Source organism: Dipodomys merriami, unplaced genomic scaffold, assembly GCF_024711535.1.
Source record: "Dipodomys merriami isolate MVZ:Mamm:240054 unplaced genomic scaffold, mDipMer1.0.p SCAF_1414, whole genome shotgun sequence".
Lineage (NCBI taxonomy): Eukaryota > Metazoa > Chordata > Mammalia > Rodentia > Heteromyidae > Dipodomys > Dipodomys merriami.
In genome coordinates, this window is record NW_027202732.1 from 75,558 (window position 1) to 96,555 (window position 20,998).

At 46.8% G+C, this 20,998-nt stretch overlaps 1 long non-coding RNA gene across 2 annotated transcripts; it reads right to left on the minus strand.

The window, feature by feature from the left end:
- Positions 1–9,360: 9,360 nt before the first annotated feature.
- Positions 9,361–15,626, minus strand: LOC138826329 (uncharacterized). Of its 2 annotated transcripts, none has more exons than XR_011371678.1 (3): positions 15,519–15,626; positions 11,155–11,390; positions 9,361–9,646 (listed from the first exon to the last, which is right to left on the minus strand). It is a non-coding gene; the product is annotated as an uncharacterized lncRNA (long non-coding RNA). The 2 variants fall into 2 exon arrangements; XR_011371677.1 differs by having other exon boundaries at positions 15,412–15,626.
- Positions 15,627–20,998: the final 5,372 nt, after the last annotated feature.

Genomic DNA, 20,998 nt, shown 5'->3' on the forward strand with positions numbered 1-20,998 from the left:
TAGTGCTTTGAAGGCAAAAATGTGATGAAAAGCATACTTTTATCTTCTTAGATGAAATAATAAGACCACACTTTAAAGCTTACTAAATGATCAGCCCTTTAAAGAACAGTGCCATTTTTAAGGAACTCTAGATCATTCAAGTCCTTCATTCCATCCACAAGCATTGTTGCCATTCACAAATCATTGTCAAAGTGAATTTCCAGTTCTTTTTGATCTTTCAAATGGTTTAGGAGTAACATAAACAATAATTCAAGTTGTTGAGAAAATTTAATTTAGAATAAGCAAGCAAATCAGATTCAACTCCATAGCATAACCTTTAGGAAAAATGAAGGGAGGAATATGGCATGTCCTTTGTAATTTAATATTAGACATTAGGGCAAAATGCCAGAAGCAGACTCTACAAGGAAACCGAAGTCTTTGATAATATATATAAAAGATTACCCAGGGAAAAGTAATTTTACTTACATTTCCTATTGTATGATAACATTTTTGTCTGCTAATGAGAGACTCAAAAATATTTTAATTATGATATGAAAAATGTATTGACATAAATGAATGAAATCAGGGCGTAGATGGTACAGGAGCTGGGTGATTCTTTAATTATTTTCATTATTTTGAATGATCTGGTATTTTGTATTGTGGAAGTATGAATGTGTCGAGAGCCCTGCAGGGAGTCTATCTGCATGATAGGCTTGACTATCTCACTGGAACATCAGGAGGCTGTTCACAGAATCCGGTCTTTTCATCCTGCCCCATACAAATACCAGTAGCTGCTAACAACCACCTTTTCACCCCCTAGTAGCTGCTAACGACCACCTTTTCACCCCCCATACAAACATCCAGTTGTTGCTAACAACCACCTTTTCACTGCCCTAAACAAGCATCCTGCAGCTGCTATGCCCAATGAAAAAGCTTCCTTATTCTAAACATATAAATACCCCAGTGTGAAAAAATAAAATTTGGCAGCTTGATCAGAATCCTTGTCTTGCTGTCCTTCTTCGTGTCTCTTGTCCCTTCATTCCTTCTCGCTTAGGTTCACTGCCCTCGTTGACGTCCTGCGGGTCGGGACATGAATATATTTTATATCTGTGCAGGAAAGGTTGATTATTAGATAAGTGTCTGATACCCAATGTCAGGAATCTAACCTGAGTCAGAGTGGTAAATATATGTGTGTGTGTGTGTGTGTGTGTGTGTGTGTGTGTGTGTGTGTGTGTGTGTGTGTGTGTGCCTGCAATCATGTATTTAGAAGGAAGAATCTTATTTTCCTCAAGGTATATACTTAATTGTATTAGTTATATTAAATTAATGACAGCAGATTAAGGTAATTAACATTTTGACACATATGTTTATATTCCTATGATTGCATGAACAAACTAAAAAGTTATTTTGGTGTATGAGTTTTGTGGAAGGTCAGCTGAAAGTATAAACATTTGGAATCTTGAGAAAGATACCAATGGCAATCATTTCAGTGTAGATCAGTTTTAGACAACACTTGCAAGGATATATAATCATATTTGAAAGTGCAACATTGGTTTATTTTCAAAAGCTACACTATTCTATAACTTTGTAGGAAATTTAAATTATGGAAACATAAAAGTAATGTGATTATTTATTGCATACAGTTTTACACTTTAGTTTTGTCAAATCAAAATACCATTTATTTCTACTGTATAGGAGGAAAACCCTAAATATTACAGTTTAAGCCATATTTCATTTTGGGAAGCCTTGTCTGTATGAATAAGTTTATTTCTTTTGTTTCTGCTTTCCTATTCATAATTCTGTTTCTCATAGTATTATTCTAAGGACAAGTTCTTTATCCCAATTTGGGGCTTGAATATAACTCATGCTCAGTTTGCTAACAGTAGTCAGTCTACCATTTGAACCATGTCTCCAGCCCAGAAATTTTTGAAGTTAATTGGAGATAGAACCTCATGAATTTTCCTACCATTCTGAAAACCATTATCCCCCAAGTCTCATCCTTCTTAATCATTAGGATTATAAATTTGAGTCATGGACCCCAAGAGTCAATGACTTTTCATGTCTTATAGATTCCACATGTTTGCTAGTAATTGTAATAATAAACTACCACAGATTGGGTAGCATTAACACTGTAAATACATTCCCTCTGAGTTGGTGGAACTAAAACTCCAAGATCAGAGTTGGCTCCTTCTGAGTCCTCTTTCCTTGGAATATTCAAGGCCTTCTGCTTCTCTTGGAGGAGAGTTCAACTTAAATGCTACCTTTGAGATTCTCTTTCCCAATGCAGTCACTTTCTAAGGCAATGGGTTTTTGATCTTTAGTGTGATTTCAGTAGGACAGTATCCAACACATAATATATTACTTAATGGATAGGAGAAAATCTCTAATAGGAAATTATTTGGTTTGGGCATGGAAGTTATGCTATATTTAAAAAAAATAACAAAAGAGGCAAAGGTTTTATTAGAGCTTGTAAAATGAGTATGAAGTCTTGACCTCAGACATGCCAAATTCTTACCCTGACACACACTTAAATGCCTAGGAATACTGGATGATTGAACCCAAAATCCTATACTTGTGAAACAGCATCTCTTTTATTGCCATACCAGCAGATTGTAATTTGGTTGCTTATTTTGAGGTAGTATCACTATGCCTGGGCCTGCTTGGACTGCGGTCCTCCTAACACAAGCAAAACACATTGCACCCAGCAAATGGTTAGAGTTTCTGAAACTTCTTTTTTTTGTCTGGGCTTGCCTGGAACTGCAATACTCTAATCTCTGTTTTCTAAGTAGATAATATTGCAGGTTTGAGCCACTTTATCCAGTAAAAGTATACAATTTCAAGATATCTTGATATTGTGTATATTTGTGCTTGACATATATTGCTAACCTTAATTTAATTTTCTCCCTCTTTTGTTTAGTACTCTGAGTTGAAAATATTGACTTTCTTGATATACATGGCTTTGTTTTGGGTGGAATCCCATCACAATCCAAAAAATCTCCCAAAAAGTTTATGTCAAGAATCATGGAAAAAAGGCTTCAGGTTGAAAAAAAAAAACACTGATCCTTAACTTATAATTGCAGTATATTTATAATGTTAGTCAATGCTTTCTGAAGTATGAGAAGAGAAGGAAGACAGAAATGTGAAAGGTGTCATCTCTGTAGAATTTCTGTAGTTGTCACTTCATGTTATCTTTCTTCCTTAAGGCTTGCTTTATTAAAACCCTCTGGGGACTGGGAAGGTGGCTAGTGGTAGAGCGCTTGCCTTGCATGCCTGAGGCCCTGGGTTCGATTGCTCAGCACCACATAAGTAAAAAGAAAAAAGCCAGAAGTGGTGCTGTGGTAGAGTGCTAGCCTTGAGCTGAAGAGCTGAGGGACAGCACCCAGACCCAGAATTCAGGCCCCACGACTAGACCCAAAAAATAATATAAACTGAATAACAACAACAACAGTAATAATAACAGGAATAACAATAGTAATAACAATAGCAACAACCACAGTAGTAATAATAGTAACAATAACAGCAATGACAGTAACAATAACAACAGTAACAATAACAATAATAACAACAATAGCAATAATAGCAACAATAACAACAACAGTAATAATAGCAATAACAGTAATAATAACAGCAGTAATAATAGTGTTAATAATAGCAACAACAACAATAATAGTCACAACAAGAGTAATAATAATAACAATAACAACCATAAAAGTAATAACAGTAGTAATAAGAGTAACAATAACAACAACAATAACAGTAATAATAGCAAGAACAATAGAAATAATAGCAACAACAACAATAACAGTAATAGCAATAGTAATAATAACAGTAATAACAATAGTAATAACAACAGTAATAATAACAATAGTAAAACAATAACAGTAATACTAGTACTAATATAGTAATAACAATAGTAACAACCACAGGCATAATAATAGTAACAATAACCGTAACAACAGTAACAATAACAGTAATAACAACAGTAATAACAATAGTGACAACAGTGATAGTAACAATAAAAACAGTAATAATAATACTAACAAGAGCAATAACAATAGTAACACCAGTAACAATAACAACAACAATAATAACAGTAAAAACAACAGTAAAAACAATACTAATGATAACAGTAACAACTGTAATAACAATAGTTTTAATAATAGTAATAACAATAGCAACTACCCCAGTAGTAATAACAGTAACAATAACAACAATAACAATAATAGTAATAGTAATAACAACAGTAACAATAACAGTAATAATAACAGTAACAATAACAGTAATAATAATAGTAATAACAACAGTAAAAACAATAGTAATGACAACAGTAATAATAACAGTAACAATAGTAATAACAATAGTATCAATAATAGTAATAACAACAGTAACAACAATAGTAATAATCGTAACAATAACAGTAACAATAACGGTAACAACAGTAATAATAACAGTAATAATAGAAATAATAGTAATAACAACAGAAATAACAACAGTAATAACAACAGCAATAATAATAGTAACTAATAGTAATAACAGTAATAACAACAGTAACAATAGTAACAACAAGAGTAATAATAACAGTAATAACAATAATACTAATAATAGTAACAATAGCAACAATAGTAATAATAGAACTAACAGTGATAATAACAGTAATAACAACAGCATTAATAATAGTATTAATAATTGCAACAACAACAATAACAGTAACAACAACAATAGTAATAATAGAATTAATGGTAATAACAACACTAATAATAGTATTAATAATAGTAATAACAATAGTAATAACAGTAACAATAGGAACAGTAACAGTAGTAACAGTAGTAACAGTAGTAACAGTTCACAGTAGTAACAGTAGTAATAACAACAATCATAATAGAAATAAGAGTAATAATAATAGCAATAACAGTAATAACAATAATAGCAACAGTAACAATAACAATAGTGATAATAGAAATAATAGTAATAACAACAGTAATAATAGTAAATAAAAATAGTATTAACAACAATAACAGAAATAATAGCAAGAACAATAGGAATAATAGTAACAATAACAACAAGAATAGTAATAATAGAAATAACAGTAATAACAAAAGTAATAACAATAGCAATAATAATAGTAAGAACAATAGTGACAACAACAATAGTAACAATAACAGTAACAACAACAACAACAACAGTAATAACAGTAATAAAAACAACAACAATAACAGTAATAGTAACAAGAACAACAATAGCAATAATAGAAATAACAGTAATATCAATAGCAATGTTAAGAGTAATAATAGCAATAACAATAGCAACGACCACAGTAGTAATAATAGTAACAATAATATCAATAATATCAATAATATCAATCATACAAATAATAGTACTAACAACAGTAATAACAATAGTAATAATACTACTAATAGTGGTAACAATAACAACTATAACAATAATAACAGTGATAACAATAATAATCTTAACAACAATAACAGTAACAATAACAATAGTGACAACAGTAATAGCAAAAAGAACAATGGTAATAATGAAATAACAGTAATAACAACAGTAATGATAATACTAATAACAATAGTAATAATAATAGTAACAATAGTATCAAAAACAACAATAGCAATACTAATAACAGCAATAACTATAGCAATGCCAATAACAATAATAGAAGTAATAATAGTAATAATAACAGTAATAACAGTACCAAGAGTAATAATAGTAAAACTGAGAGTAATAATAACAATAATGGCAATAATCGTAACAACAATGTAGACATAGGAGTAGGAACTATGTTCATAACCAAAACAATAGGAGTAATAACAATAGTAACAACAATAACAGTAAGAGTAATAAAAATAGTAACAATAGTAACAATAATAATAATAGTAATAATAGTAAAAACAATAGCAACGACAATAACAGTAACAGTAATAACAATATTAATAACAATAGTAACAACAGCAATAACAGTAACAACAACAACAATAGTAATAATACCAATAAGCATCATAGGAGAAATAGGAAGAGGAATAGGAAGTCAGGTGCCTGGTATCCAAGGAAACCACCAGGAAACCAGAAGTGGCACCATCTTGGTATCTCTATGGCTCCCAGGGGCCCAAGGCCCCACCCCAGGGACAGGAAACTCCATGAGGAAACTCTGAGCTCCACCAGCAAACCGGAAGTGGGGCCATCTTGGTCTCTGGGGCTCAGGGTCACTCAGGGGTCCAGAGAACCCAGGGTGCTGAATTCAAGAACCAAGAGAGCCTGCCCCCCTTCCCTACCCCCACCCCAATAACAAACAAGAGTGGATGGATGGATGGATGGATTGGGTTGATGGATGGGTTGATGGAGGGATGGATGGATGGGTGGATGGATGGATGGATGGATGGATGGGTGGATGGATGGATGGATGCATGCATGGATGGATGGGTGGATGGATGCATGGATGGATGGGTGGATGGATGCATGGATGGATGGGTGGATGGGTGGATGGATGGATGGATGGGTAGATGGATGGGTGGATGGATGGATGAATGGATGGATGGGTGGATGGATGAGTGGATGGATCGGTGGCTGGCTGGGGAGATGGATGGATGGATGGATGGATGGATGGATGGATGGATGGATGGATGGATGGATGGATGGATGGATGGATGGATGGGTGGATGGATGGGTGGATGGGTGGATGGGTGGGTGGGTGGGTGGATGGACGGGTGGATGGGTAGATGGATGGATGGATGGAAGGATGGATGGGTGGGTGGATGGATGGATGGATGGATTGACAGACAGATGGATGGATGGATGGGTAGATGGATGCATGGATGGATGGGTGGATGGATGGATGGATGGATGGGTGCATGGGTGGATGGATGGGTGGATGGATGGATGGATGGGTGGGTGGATGCATGCATTGATGGATGGGTGGATGGATGGATGGGTGGATGGAAGGATGGATGGGAGGGTGGATGGATGGATGGATGGGTGGACAGATGGATGGATGGATGGGTGTATGGATGCATGCATTGGTGGATGGATGCATGGATGGATGGGTGGATGGGTGGGTGGATGGATGGATGGATGGGTGGATGGATGGGTGGGTGGATGCATGGATGGATGGGTGGATGGGTGGGTGGATGGATGAATGGATGCGTGGGCGAATGGAAGGATGGATGGATGGATGGATGGATGGATGGATGGACGGATGGATGGATTGGTGGATGGATGGGTGGGTGGATGGATGGATGGATTGATGCGTGGGCAGATGTAAGGATGGATGGATGGATGGATGGATGGATGGATTGGTGGATGGATGGATGTGTAGATAGAAGGGTGCATGGATGGGTGGATGGATGGATGGATAGATGGATGGATGGATGCATGCATGGATGGATGGATGGGTGGATGGAAGGATGGATGGGTGGGTGGATGGATGGATGGGTGGATGGATGCATGCATGGATGGATGAGTGGATGGATGCATGGATGGGTGGATGGATGGCTGGTTAGACGGATGGGTGGATGGGTGGATGGATGTGTGGATGGATGCATGGATGGATGGGTAGATGGATGGGTGGATGGATGTGTGGATGGATGGGTGGTTGGGTGGATGGATGGGTGGATGGATGGATGGGTGGGTGGATGGGTGGATGGATGGATGGATGGGTGGGTGGATGGATGGGCGCATGGATGGATGGATGGAATGGTATTATTTTTGTTGTTACTGTTATTGTTCTTGTTACTATTGTTATTACTATTATGGTTATTGCTGTTGTTGGAATTGTAATTGTTAATACTTATTGTTATTGTTCTTATTGTTTGTTGTTAATGTTATTGTTATTATGACTATTATTACTGTGATTGCTGTTATTACTGCTATTATTATTATTGCTGTTATTGCTCTTACTTTTATGATTACTGTTATGGTTATTATTATTGTTACTATTGTTACTGTCATGGTGATTGATGTTGTCTTTGTTCTTATCACTATTGTTTTGCTGTTATTGTGATTCTTGCTGTAATTGTTATTATTGTTACTGTTATTGTTATTATTGCTATTGTTACAGTTATTGTTACTGTTATCATTATCGATGTTATTGAACTTATTATTGTTATTGTTATAGTTATTGTTATTATGGCTACTATTACTCTGGTTATTGCTATTATTGCTTCTATTGTTATTGTTACTCTTATTAATGTCATTGTTATTGTTATTTGGTTGTTATAATGGCTATTATTGTTATTGTTATTGCTATGATTGCTGTGATTGTTGTTGCTCCCATTGTTACTGTTCTTGTTATGGATGATGTGTGATTGTTATTCTTACAGTTATGATCGCTGTTATTGTTACTCATACTATGATTGTTGTTATTATTGCTATTGTTATTCATGTCATTGTTGTTGTTAATACTGTTATTGCTCTTATTCTCACCTTGACCCAGTTGATTCCCAGCCTTCAGCCCCACCCTGGCCTTGAAGAGCAAGAGACTAAGCTATTCTCAGCACAGCCTGATATTTTTAGACCCAAGGCTGATCACCCACCATCTGCAGCACCAGAGGACACAAAACCAAATGGAACAAATCCCACAGGCAGAGGGGGAGAGGAGGGGCCTGGGCAGGATATAACAGCCATCCATCCACCCACCCATCCATCACCCATCCACCCACCCATCCATCCATCCACCCATCCACCCACCCATCCATCCACCCATCCACCCACCCATCCACCCATCCATCCACCCATCCATCCAATCATCCACCCATCCATCCAATCATCCACCCATCCATCCACCCACCCATCCATCCATCCATCCATCCACCCATCCATCCACCCATCCATCAACTCATTAATCCACCCATCCACCCATCCATCACCCATCCATCCATTCACCCATGCATCCATCCACCCATCCACCCACCCCTCCATCCATCCATTCATCCATCCATCCATCAACCCATCCACCCATCCATCAATCCATCCACCCATCTACCCATCACCCACCCATCGGTCCCCCATCCACCGTCCACCCATCCACCCATCCATCCACCCATCCATCCATCCACCCACCCATCCACCCATCCATGTATCCATCCGTCCACCCATCCACCGGTCCACCCATCCACCCATCCATCCACCCATCCATCCATCAACCCACCCATCCACCCATCCATCTATCCATCCGTCCACCCATCCACCAGTCCACCCATCCACCCATCCATCCACCCATCCATCCATCCACCCACCCATCCACCCATCCATCCATCCATCCACCCATCCATCCATCCACCCATCCATCCACCCATCCACCCATCCATCCCCATCCATCCACCCATGCATTTACCCATCCATCCATCCATCCATCCACTCGTGACTCAGTGAGGCACTTCCTGTGTTCATTCCCTTTATTTCCAGAGGTCAGGGAGGCCCTGGGATGGGTCAGGTCTTGGCCTTGTGTCCAGTGTCCTTCTGTCTGTCTGTCTGTCCGTCCGCAGGTCAGTTGAAGGCGGGCAGGCTGAAGAGCTCGGGTTGTATGTCACCCAAGGAGGGCAGCAGCAGGGTGGCCCCGGCCGTTGAGTTCGGGGTCGAGCTGGACGCTGGGCACCATGACCACCTGCATCCCCTCTGCCTGGGCGACCGCCATGCCGTGGGGCGTGTCCTCCAGCACCAGGCACTGCAGGGTCAGAGGGCGAGAGAGACACGCGGAGTGAGAGGTCGGCCGGGGGGTGGGCCGGGTGCCCAGTGTTGGAGGGAAGGAAGGAAGGAAAGAAGGAAGGAGGGAAGGAGGGAAGGAAGGAAGGAGGGAAGGAAGGAAGGATGAAAAGGAAGGATGGAGGGAAGGAACAAGAAGGAAGGAGGGAAGGAAGGAAGGAAGGAGGGAAGGAAAGAAGGATGGAGGGAAAGAAGGAAGGAGGGAGGGAAGGAGGGAAAGAAGGAGGGAAGGAGGGAAAGAAGGAGGGAAGGAGGGAGGGAAGGAAGGAGGGAAGGAAGGAGGGAGGGAAAGAAGGAGGGAGGGAAGGAAGGAAGGAGTGAAGGAAGGAAGGAAGGAGGGAAGGAAGGAGGGAAGGAAGGAGGGAAGGTGACCGTCGAGCCACGGCGTGCCTACTGGCATGTTCTGTGTGTGATTTCGAGGCCTCCCCCACCCAGGGCCTGGTGTGGGCCAGGTGAGCACTGTGCCAAGGAGTCTCCCTCCCTGTTCCCCTGGGGCTGTCTGTCCATCCGTCTCTCCATCCGTCCATCCGTCTGTGTGATTGTGTGTCTGTCCGTGTCTCTCTGTCTGTCTCTGTGTGTCTGTCTGTCCCTATATCTGTCTGTCTGTGTCTCTGTGGTCGGTCTGTCTGGTCTGTTCTGTGTATCTGTCTGTCTGGACTCTTATGTCTGTCTGTCTGTCTCTGTATGTGTGTCTGTCTGTGTCTGGCCAAGTGTCTCTGTGTCTGTCTATCTGTGTGTGTCTGTCTCTGTATCCGTCTGTCTGTCTATATGCCTATTTGTGTGTCTCTGTAGTCTGTCTGTCTGTGTGTCTGTCTGTGTATGTATGTCTATCTCTCTGTCTGTCTATCGGTGTGTGTCTGTCTGTCCGTGTCTCTGTGCTCTGTCTGTCTGTCTGTCTGCCTGGTCTGTGTATCTGTGCGTCTGTCTGTGTCTATCTGTCTGTCTGTGTGTCTATCAGTGTGTCTGTCTGTGTCTCTGTGGTCTGTCTGGTAGGTCTGTGAATCTGTGTGTCTGTCCCGTCTCTTGTGTCTGTCTGTCTGTCTATCTGTCTGGTCTCTGTGTCTGTGTGTCTGTGTGTCTATCTCTCTGTCAGTGTGTCTGTCTGTCTATTGGAGTGTGACTGTCTGTCCGTGTCTCTGTGGTCTGTCTGTCTGTCTGTCTATGAGTCTGTCTCTGTGTCTGTGTCTCTATCTGGTTTGTCTGCCTGTCGGTCTGTGTGTCTATCTGCCTGTCTGTCTGTCTGCATGTCTGTCTGGTTTGTCCATGTGTCTATCTGTGTCTCTGTGTCCGTCTCTGCATCTATCTGTGTGTTTCTGTGTCTGGCTGTCTGTCTGTCTGGTCTGTGTATCTGTGTATCCGTCCATGTCTGTGTGTGGTGTGTGTCTCTCTGTGTGTGGTCCATGCAGTGGACCCGAGGCCCGAGGCCTCGGTTTACCTGGTTGACGGGGGGGGGGGGGATGAGGAGAGAACCTGCGGGTGCAGGCCAGGAAGATGTCCGGAGAACCTGTGGGCGCAGGCCAGGAAGATGTCCGGGGCGGGCTTGCTGGCCTTGACCTCGGGGTCATCACCCAGCACCACGTGGTGAAAGGCACCGAACAGCTCCCGGTGTGCGCTGGTCTTCGCCTGGTAGGACTCAGTCCCTGAGCTGGTGGCCAGGGCAAAGAGGATGCTGTGCTTCTGTATGTGGAGGATCAACTTCTCTGCACCTGGAGATAGAGAGACAGGAGGAGAAGAACTTAGGTCTTTGGTGGCCTAGGGGGGAAATCCACAAATCCATCCATCCACCCATCCATCCATCCATCTACCCATCCACCCATCCATCCACCCATCCATCTATCTATCCATCCATCCATCCACCCACCCATCCATCCACCCATCCATCTATCTATCCATCCATTCATCCATCCATCCATCCATCCACCCATCCATCCACCCATCCATCAATCCATCAATCCATCAATCAATCCATCTACCCAGCCAGCCACCCATCCATCCACTCATCCATCCAGCTACCCATCCATCCATCCATCCATCCATCCATCTACTCATCCATCCACCCACCCACCCATCATCCATCCATCTATCCAGCAAGCCACCCATCCATCCATTCATCCATCCACCCATCCATCCATTCATCCATTCATCCATCCACCCACCCATCCACTCATCTATCCATCCATCCATCCATCCATCCATCCATCCATTGACCCATCCATCAACCCATCCATCCACCCATCCACCCACCCATCCATCCATCAATTCATCCATCCACCCATCCATCCACCATCCATCCATCCATCCATCCACCCATCCATCCATCCACCCACCCATCCATCCATCCATCCATTCATCCACCCATCCATCCATCCATCCATCCATCATCATCATCATCATCATCATCATCATCATCATCATCATCATCATCATCATCATCATCATCATGGTGACCCTGGAAGGATGTGAACTCCGGGCATCATCATCATCATCATCATGGTGACCCAGGGCATTTCCCAGGGCGACCGGCCACATGCACGCACACGCACGCACACACGTGTATGAGCAGATGACATCTTGTCCCGAGCACTGGGCAGCGAGTCCTAGATAGGGTGGTGGAGACGGCACCGCGTTCTAGAAGGTTCTGAATCCAACGGTCATGGCAGATGGACCGGTGAAGTCTAGGATGTACACACAGACAGACAGACAGACAGACAGACAGACACACACACACACATACACACACACACACACACACACACACACACACACACACACACACACACACACACACACAACGGCCCGGGGAAAGGAGATGGTTCTAGAAAGTTTGTCCCTTTTCAGAGTTCTTCACCCAGACAGACAGACTGACAGATGGATAGATGGATGGATAGACAGATGGGTGGATGGATGGACAGACAGACAGAGAGATGGATGGACAGATGGGCGGAAGGATGGACAGACAGACAGACTGATACATGGATAGACGGATAGACAGATGGGTGGATGGATGGACAGACAGACAGACTGATAGCTAGCTAGATGGATGGATTGATGGACAGACAGACAGACTGATACCTAGATAGATGGATGGATGGATGGACAGACAGACTGAAAGATGGATAGATAAGACGGATAGACAGATGGGTGGATGGATGGACAGACAGACAGACTGATAGATGGGTAGATGGATGGATGGACAGACTGACGGATAGATGGATAGACAGATGGGCAGATGGATGGACAGACAGATAGATGGATAGACAGGCAGACTGACAGATGGATAGATGGATAGACAAATGGGTGGATGGATGGACAGACAGACAGATGGATAGATGGATAATAGATGGATAGATGGATGGATGGACAGACAGACAGATTGACAGATGGACAGATGGATGGATAGACAGATGGACAGAAGGATGGACAGACAGCCTGGTAGGTGGATAGACAGACAGACGGATGGATAGATGATAGATAGATACACAGATAAGATACATGAATAGATGGATAGATGGATGGATGGTTGGACAGACAGAGAGATGTATAGATAGACACACAGACAGACAGATAGGTGGATAGATATAGTAGATAGATAGACAGATAGACATGTGGATAGACAGATGGATGGATGGATCCATGAATGGACAGACAGACAGAGAGTAAGTAGATAGACAGACACCTGGATAGACAGAGGGATGGATGCATAGATGGACAGACAGACAGATAGACGGATGGGTGGATGGGTGGATAGATGGGTGGATAGAAGGGTGGATGGATGGATGGGGGATGGGTGGGTGGATGGGTGGATGGATGGGTGGGTGGATGGATGTTGATTGAATATGGATGGGATTAACATTTACACACTTGAGTGACTTGGACCCAAGTCCTGATACAATATGGGTGGGATTAACGTTTGCACACTTCAGTGAGTTGGACCCAAGTCCTCATCTGGATGGAGGACAGACGGAAGGGATTAACATTTGCACAATTGAGTGACGGACCCAACTCATCTCCATGGAGGAAGGAGGGAAGGGATTAACATTTGCACACTTGAATGAGTTGGACCCAAGTCCTGCTGTTGATGGAATATGGAAGGGATTAACATTTGCACAGTTGAGTGACTTGGACCCAAGTGTTCATCTCAATGGAGGATGGATGGATGGGTGGATGGATGGATGGATGGGTGGGTGGATGGATGAGTGGATGGATGGGAGGGTGGATGGATGGATGGATGGGTGGATGGATGGATGGGTGGATAGATGGGTGGATGGGTGGATGGATGGATGGATGGATAGATGGGTGGATGGGTGGATGGATGGATGGGTGGATAGATGGATGGGTGGATGGATGGATAGGTGGACGGATGGGTGGATGGTTGGATGGGTGGATCAGAGGGTGGATGGGTGGATGGATGGATGGATGGATGGATGGGTGAATAGATGGGTGGATGGATAGGTGGATGGGTGGGTGGATGGATGGGTGGATGGATGTTGATTAAATATGAGTGGGATTAACATTTTCACACTTGAGTGACTTGGAACCAAGTCCTGACCTCAATGGAGTAGGTCAAGCTCTGTCTCTGTCTCTGTCTGTCTGTCTGTGTCTTCTTCTGTCTGTGTCTGTCTTTGTCTCCTCTGTCAGTCTGTCTGTTGGTCTGCGTGTCTCTACCTGTCCATGTCTGTGTCTGTCTGTCTTTGTCTCTCTGTCTCTGTCTGTCTCCTCTGTCAGTCTGTCTGTGTCTCGTTCTCTCTTTCTTTGTCTGTCTGTCTGTGTCTGTCAGTCTACTTCTGTCTCTGTCTTTCTGTCTGTCTGTCTCGTCTGTGTCTGCCTGTTGGTCTGCCTGTCCATGTCTGTCTCACTGTCTGTCTGTCTCTGTCTCATTCTGTCTTTGTCTGTCTCGGTCTGTCTGTCTGTCATCAGTCTACTTCTGACTTCTGTGTCTGTCTGTCTCTTTGTCTCTCTGTTTCTGTCTCCTGTGTTTGTCTGGGTCTCGTTCTGTCTTTCTTTGTCTGCCTGTGTCAGTATCTGTCTGTCTGTGTGTCTGTCTGTCTGTGTCTCTCTGTTATTCTCTGTCTTTCGTGTCTGTCTGTCATTCTCTGTGTCTGTCTGTCTTTCTCTGTGTCTGTGTCTGTCTCTGCCTATGTCTGTCTGTCCATCTGTCTGTGTCTCTCTCTGTGTCCATCTGTGTGTCTGTCTCTGTCTGTCTTTGTCCCAGTGTCTGTCTGTCTTGCTCTATGTCTGTCCGTCTCTGTCTGTCGGCCTGTGTCTGTCTCTCTCTGTCATTCCCTGTCTGGCTCTGCCTCTGTCTGTCTGTCTCTCTGTCTGTCATTCTGTGTCTGTCTGTCTATGCCTGCCCATGTCTCTGTCTTCTCTGTGTCTGTCTGTGTCCATCTATCTGTCTGTGTCTCTCTGTGTCCATCTGTGTGTCTGTCTCTGTCCCAGTGTCTGTCTGACTCTGTTTCACTGTCCCTGTGTCTGTCAGTCTGTCTCTGGGAACCGCGCATGCTTGTTGCAGGGCAGCGCAGCCCAATCCCGCGCATGCGCAGATCCGTACCTCGCAGAGCCCGGGGAGCACACGCATGCGTGTTCCTGCTCGGCGGGGGGGGGGGGAGGGACGGGGCGTGCTGGCTCATGCATGCGCGGTACAGCGCGGAGGACCTCCCCCCCCCAGGTGGCACGCATGCGCAGTACCAACCAGACCAACCGAGGGAATCCCACGCATGCACGCACCACACGCTCGGCCCGGACGGTGCCGGACGACTCAACCAGTGCGCATGCGCAATGCGGACGGAACCTCGATCCTCCGGAGTCCCCTAGGCACCTCCCGGCGGACTCACGCTGTGCGCATGCGCAACTCGACCCTCCAGGGTCCGCTCTGCGCCTCCCTGCCGATTCAACCTGTGCGCATGCGCCGTGGGTCCACACGCGGGAGGGCAGTGGGAACAAGCAGCCAAGGGACGCGCATGCGCAGCGGCGCTCCGCCGGGAGCGCTAGGCCCCTCCCTGCTGACGAACCCTGTGCGCATGCGCATTGGCGCAGGCTGGCTCAGCCCCTCCCAGCTGCCTAACCCTGTGGGTAAGCGCAATGGCGCTCCGCCAGGCCGGCTCAGCCTGTCCCCGCTGAAGAACACTCTGCGCATGCGCAATGGCTCTCCGCTGGGAGCGTTCGGCCCCTTCCCCGCTAACCCTATGTGCATGCGCAGTGACGCTCCGCCGAGAGCGCGAGCATGTGCGCCCGCGTCTTGGCGCCGGCTGATGACATCGATGCGACGGCGCCGGCGGCCGCGCCCGGAAATGCAGCCGTGGCGGGGCCGCGGAGCGTCGCCGCCGCCGCCACCATGGCCACCACTATGCCGTCCGGATCCGGAAGCGGAAGCGGAAGCGCGCAGGAACCCCGAGGACACCGACCCGGGCGGCCCCCGGGTCACCGTCGGTGCGTGGAGGCCTCCAGGACGAGGCGCCTTTAAGAGGCGGGGACGCTGGAGGGCGTGGCTTTCTGATGGGCGTGGCGTCGCGGTGGGCGTGGCCTGCAGGGCGTGGAGCTGACAGGAGAGTCAGTGGGGGGCGTGGCCTGGAACAGAGGCCATTGGGCCGCTGGGGTTTGGGGGCGTGGCCTGGAAAGACGCCATTGGGCGGCTGGACGTAATGCCATTGGTCGGCTGGGCTGGGGGGCGTGGCTTGGAAGTAAGACCATTGGGCCGCTGGGCCTAGGGGGCATGGCCTGGCAGGAACTAGGCTATTGAGGGTCCTGGCTTTGGGGGTATGGCTTGGAAGTAAGGCCATTGGGCAGCTGGTCCTGGAGGGGCGTGGCCTGGCAACAGTGATGCTATTGTGTAGTCTGGCTTTGAGGGCGTGGCCTGGGTGTGCTGCCATTGGATGGCTGGCCTGGGGGCGTGGCCTGGCAGGAACCAGGCCGTTGGGTGCCCTGGCTTTGGGGACTTAGCACCCACCACCTCCCCATGGTGACTCAGGGACTGAGCACCCAGCACCTCTCCATGGTGACCCAGGGCAGGGACTGAGCACCCAGCACCTCCCCATGGTGACCCAAAGTGGGGACTCAGCACCCAGCACCTCACCATAGTGACTCAGGATGGGGACTGAGCACCCAGCACCTCCCTAAGGTGCGCCAGATCCAGCAGTAAGCACCCAGCACCTCCCCATGGTGACCCAGAATGGGGACTGAGCACCCAGCACCTCCCCATGGTGACCCAGGATGGGCAATAAGCCCCCACTACCTGCCCATGGTGACCCAGGACCAAGACTAAGCACCCAGCACCTCCCCATGGTGACCTAGGGCCAGGACTAAGCACCCAGCACCTCCCCATGGTAACCCAGGATGGGGAATAAGCACCCAGCAACTCCCCATGGTGACCCAGGGCCAGGTCTAAGCACCCAGCACCTCCCCATGGTGACCCAGGGCCAGGACTAAGTACCCAGCACCTCCCCATGATGACTCAGGGGAGGGACTGAGCACCCAGCACCTCCCCATGATTACCCAGGGACTGAGCACCCAGCACCTCCCCATGGTGACCCAATGTGGGGACTAAGCACCCAGCACCTTCCCATAGTGACTCAGGATGGGGACTGAGCACCCAGCACCTCCCCATAGTGATTCAGGATGGGGACTGAGCACCTAGCACCTCCCTATGGTGCCCCAGATCCAGGAGTAAGTACCCAGCACTTCCCCATGGTGACCAAGGGCAGGGACTAAGCACCCAGCACCTCCCCATGGTGACCCAGGACCAGGACTAAGCACCCATCACCTCCCCATGGTGACCCAGGGCCAGGACTAAGCACCCAGCATTATCCCATGATGACCCAGGGCTGGGACTAAGCACCTAGCACTATCCCAGGGTGACCCGGGGCCAGGACTAAGCACCCAGCACCTCCCCATGGTGACCCAGAGTGGGGACTAAGCATCCAGCACCTTCCCATAGTGACTCACAATATCCCCCAAGCACCCAGCACCATCCCATAATGACCCAAGACAGGAACTAAGCACCCAGCACCTCCCCAGGATGATCCCCAAGCACCCAGCACCACCCCATAGTAACCCAGGGCTGGGACTAAGCACCCAACACCTCATCATAGTGACCTAGGATGATTCCCAAGCACCCAGCACCATCCCATGACAACCCAGGGCTGGGACTAAGCAACCAGCACCTCCTCAGAGTAACCCAGGACCAGGACTAAGCACCCAGCACCATCCTATGATGACCCAGGGCTGGGACTAAGCACCCAGCACCTCCCCATGGTGACCCAGGGGAGGTACTGAGAACCTAGCACCATCCCATGATGACCCAGGACAGGGACTAAGCAACCAGCACCTCCTCAGAGTAACCCAGAACTGGAACTAAGCACCCAGCACCACCACCTGGGGAACAAGGACTGAGCCTAAGCATTCAGCACCTCTCCATGGAGACCGAGGATAGGAACTAAGCACCCAGCACCTCCCCATGGTGACCCAGGAACGGGACTTCACACCCAGCACCTCCCTACTGTTTACATGAGTCAGGTACCAAGCACCCAGCACCTGCCTATTACTAACTCAGGACAGGTACCAAGCACCCAGCACTTCCCCACAGGGACTCTGGATAATCAGCAAGCACCTAGCACCTCACGTGTGTGTCCTTTCCCTCCCCCTGACCCCATCCCAGGTTCTCCACGTGGCGCGATGACCGCTGGTTGTACAGGATGATGGACTATGTGCCTGGTGGCCAACTCCTCAGCTACCTGCGCGCCCGCCAAGATCCTGTGCGCACTGGCCTACCTGCAGGTGAGCGGACCAGCAATGATGGGGGCCGCCCATCCATCCATCCATCCATCCATCCACCCATCCATCCACCCATCGATCCTTCATCCATCCACCCACCCATCCATCCATCCACTCATCCATCCATCCACCCATCCACCCATCCACTCATCCAGCCACCCATCCACCTATCCATCCATCCACCCATCCATCCACTCATCCACCCATCCATCCATCCACCCATCCATCCATCCATCCATCCACCCACCCATCCATCCACCCATCCATCCACCATCCATCCATCCAGAAAGTTCCAGAAAGTTCTCCCAAGGTTCCAGAAGGTCCCAGAAAGCTCCAGGTTTCAGAATAACTCAGCACATTCCCCAGGCAGGTGATCCCTCCACCCAGACACACCCCAACCCTCCCACCCCCCTTCCTTGGCCCAGGAATGATTTTGGGGGGGAGGGGGGGAGGGAAGGAGGGTATTGATGATATTGGTATTGGTGTTGGTATTGATACTGATCCTCTCATGGTCTATTGATGATAGGTTTTCCCAGGGGATCTGTTTGATCTAAGGACTTGAGACGCTTCCAGGACAACCCATGGAAGGTTCTAGAAAGAAGCCAGGGCTGGGGCTGGTTTCTATTTCCTCCCCACCCCCCCCATTCTCCCCAACATCTGGGACCCAGTTGCGTTCATCCCTTGGGATTCTCCTCCATGGGAGAAGTTGAGGATGGATGATGACATCACCCCTTCCCATGATCCTTTGCGGTGACTGGTCCAGGGTCCCTTGACTATTCTTGTTGTTGTTGTTGTTGTTGTTGATTTATTATGATGATTAGCTCATGTGCATGGTCTTGTCTTTCCCTTCCCCCCGCCCCAACCAAGCTTCTAGAAGCTTCTGGAACAAATTGCTGATGGATTTCCTGTGTGTGTGTCAGACTCAACCAGAACCCAGCCAATGGCTTCCTCTTCTCAACGCCTGGAAATCTGCCCAACACTTCCTGGAAGGGGGGAGGGGGAGGGGGAATGGAGGAAATGAATAATGAATGAATGAATTCCCTCCTTCCTTCCCTCCTTCCAATCCTTCCTTCCCTCCATCCTTTCTTCCTTCCTTCCCTCCTTCCTTCCTTCCTTCCTTCCTTCCCTCCTTCCTTCCTTCCTTCCTTCCTTCCTTCCTTCCTTCCTTCCTCCTTCCTTCCTCCTTCCTTCCCTTCTTCCTTCCTTCCTTCCCTCCTTCCTTCCTTCCTTCCTTCCCTCCTTCCCTCCTTCCTTTCTTCATTCCTTCCCTCCTTCCTTCCTTCCTTCCTTCGTTCCCTCCACTCCTTCCTTCCTTCCTTCCCTCCTTCCTTTATTCCCTCCACTTCTTCCCTCCTTCCTTCCTTCCTTCCCTCCTTCTCTCCTTCCTTCTTATGTCTTTCTGTCTGTCTCTGTGAGTCTCTGTATTTCTGTCTCTGTCTGTCTCTGTGTCTCTTTCTGTTTTGCAGTCTGTTTGTCTGTCACTCTGTCTCTGTCCATTTGTCTCTATGTCTCTGTGTGTCTGTCTCTGTATCTGTCTGTCTGTCTCTGTCTGTCTGTCTCTGCCTCTGTTCATCTGTCTGTCTGGCTAGCTATGTCTGTCTCTGTCTCTTTCTGTCTCTGTCTGTCTGTCTGTCTGTCTGTCTCTGACTCCATTTTTCTGTCTGTTTCTGTTTGTGTCTGTTCATCTGTCTCTGTGTGTCTGTCTGTCTGTCTCTGTGTTTCTCTGTATTTTTCTGTGTCTGTCTCTGTCTGTTCGTCTGTCGGTCTCTCTGTGTGTCTGTCTGTCTTCATCTGTCTGTCTCTGTGTGTCTCAATCTCTATCTGTCTCTGTCCGTTTGTCTCTCTGTCTATGTCTCACTCTGTATTTGTCTCTGTCTGTCTGTCCATCCGTCTGTCTGTCTCTGACTCCTTTTTTCTCTTTTACCGTTTCTCTGTCTCTATGGTTCTGTCTGTACGTCTGTCTGTCCCTGTCTGACTCTGTGTCTCTCTGTGTCTGTCCATTTGTCTGTCTCTCTGTCTGCCTCTGTCTGTCAATTTGTCTGTCCATCTGTCTCTGTCTGTTTCTCTGTCTATTTCTCTGTCTGTCTGTCTGTCTGTCTGTCTCTGTTCATCTGTCTCTCTGTGTCTGTCTGTCTGTCTATCTCTATTTCTGTCTGTCTCTATTTCTCTTTGTGACTTTCTGTCTGTTTCTCCGTCGGTCTGTTTATCTCTGTGTCTGTCTGTCTGTCTCTATGTCCATTTGTGTCTTTGTCTGTGTCTGTCTGTCTCTGGTTATCTGTCTGTGTCTGTCTGTCTCTCTGTCCATTTGTCTGTCTCTGTCTGTGTCTGTCTGTCTGTCTCTCTGTCTCTTTCTGGGTCTGTCTGTCTGTCTCTGACTCCATTTTTCTGTGTTTGTGTCTGTGTCTCTGTCTGTTTGTCCCTGTATCTGTGTGTTTGTCTGTCTGTCTCTGTCTTTCTCTATCTGTGTGTCATTCTCTCTCTGTGTCTGACTGTCTCTGTTCATCTGTCTCTCTGTGTTTCTCTATATATATTTGTCTCTGTCTCT